The following is a 2,315-nucleotide window of genomic DNA, read 5'->3' as shown; positions in this document are numbered from 1 at the left end:
GATTTAACTTTTTTTACAGTTAAAACAAGCGTTTCTCTTTGGTTTTGAAGCATGACAAGCTTTTAATTTTACATCTGCGGCCTTAGCGGCACTTTTCCCGATTTCTGGTATATCCTTTCGAATCTTATCTTTTACGTCATGTTTTGTTCATCCTTCAAAAAATCGGTTCCTTCTGTCGCTGAATCCGATTCGGATCTATCGGGAGGTATGAACGTCTGTGGATTTCTCTCTAACGTCTTTTACAATAAGACTGAAACAATGAATGTAATTAAATATATAAGTTTTCGAAGATGAAAGTGCAACAGATGCATTTTCAGTTAATATTGTGAAAGCGTTAGAAAATCACCTTTATGACTTGAATTTGTATCAAAGGAACTTTTATTACCATCCACTGATATCAGGCTTAGAGGTTCTTCAGCTGTGGCTAAAGTTTCTGGACTTGTTTAGTAAAAAATTGAAATTTTGATCATGATAATAGTGTGAAATGTAAAAAAATTCCACTGGCGCTAGGTTCACATCCACTAAATTCGGATGCATACAGAATGCAATCAGTCGGGTTTTCGAACATGCGATGTTTAGAGTCGCTAATTACGAATCTGGCATCCGTTGAACTCTATCGCGTCAGGTTCAAGGTGATGACCTTGAACCTGACGCGATAAAAGTCAAAGGACGCCAGATTTCTATTCGGCGACCCCGAAAACCATAGTAAACCCGAGCTAACCTCAGAATACATGTTTAAGAGTGTCAAATCTCTCGAAAATACAGTTGGTGGGTAGTGGTGTTTCCTATATTTGTAGGGGTGGCTGGGGGGTGGAGGGTAGTCCGTTTAGCGTGCAATCGACTCGGGATACTTATAAGATACTACCATGATTTTTTCAGATTTTTTGGTCCAAAAATAAATTAGGCCAAAAACCGGCCTTACCGACCCTCCCCCTTTGAGTGCTAATTGTTTAGTCATTTAGTATTCATAGGTTCTTTGTTACTGTTATAACTTCAATTTCATCAAAATGGGGGTTGTGTTGTTGTCTGAGGTCAGACAGTTTCTCAGGGACACTTTTAACTTATGTTACAGTTTAACCCTCTTTAAGCATATGTATTGAATTTCTCTTCTTTTGTTTCCGAACTATGTTTTATTAAATTTGAATTAATTTGTTTGAAATGTTGGGATGCCTTATTCTAAATCCATGAACCCTTCCTTTTACTAAATATGGCGGATTTAACCGCCACTGTTGCTGTTAATTTTAAACCCCTCGTGATGGAGCCGTACCTGAAAGGTTTGCAGTTTGAATCCGCTTGAGATAAATGTTTTTTTGAATTATTTGTCGTTTCAGCTTTCCATTGTACGAGAACAACATTACATGGCGCCGTTCCTGGCAAAGGATTTTTGTTTTTATAAATATACCAGCATTTTATACATGGTTTTATTTGTCTATAATGGCTGCATGGCTTTTATTTATATTTTAGAATTCTGATTTTAAATGTCGCATTTACTAACAGGGATATTTGAATTTATTTTATTCGTTTTTGTCCGGTAGGTGGGTCGCGTCCGCGAGTGATTCTTTTTTAACTTCTATGAAACTTTAAAGAAGATAGGTCGAGAGTGCGATGACAACTGCGGTAGCTCGGTCGAATGGATAGAACGAAAGTTGTTTGGCAGCTGCGGAAGCTCGGTCGAATAATTTCTCTCTAGAAAAAGAATCTAATTTTTTACTTTGTTTAAAGAGCACCGAAAAACGTGTAGAAACGAGAGAATGGAAGATCATGTGTGAGACACGGGGTCAGTGATCCCAGATCTGAAACGAGACGTGGTCCAATACTATGACACGTCTATGTCCGTGTGGATATGGTAGGAGACAATATAAATGCCTGGGTTGCGCGCGCAACCCATTTCTCCTATTCTGAATTTGAAAACTCGAAGGTGCACGATTACCTGTCGGAACACTTCGGCGGTTCTATTTATATCTCTATCTGCTTTGAAATAAAATGAAGAGATTGGGATTTTAATATTTCCAGATTTCGATGCTGGGCTGGCTCGTTCCTCTTCTCGCCTTCTCCTTCCTGTCGCTCGAGCGCTGATTGGTTGAAGTTGGCGGGACGGCAGGCAGTGTGTCGTAGTGGACTTCAGTGCCGACCCATAGGGGTGCTAGCGGTCCCCGTAGTCCTTTTTATCTTCCTTATGTCACGATTTTAGACCAACCAAACGTAGTTTAGTCGATGGATAATTATTCTCTTTACTCTCCGGTAAGACCTATTGGCTACAGCCTGGAGCCCAAATTCATCCTGTCATCAGCAATAGATCTCCTCTTGTACCAGTA

The sequence above is a fragment of the Belonocnema kinseyi genome, chromosome 6 (genome assembly GCF_010883055.1).
Source record: "Belonocnema kinseyi isolate 2016_QV_RU_SX_M_011 chromosome 6, B_treatae_v1, whole genome shotgun sequence".
Lineage (NCBI taxonomy): Eukaryota > Metazoa > Arthropoda > Insecta > Hymenoptera > Cynipidae > Belonocnema > Belonocnema kinseyi.
This window is presented reverse-complemented; position numbering follows the sequence as displayed.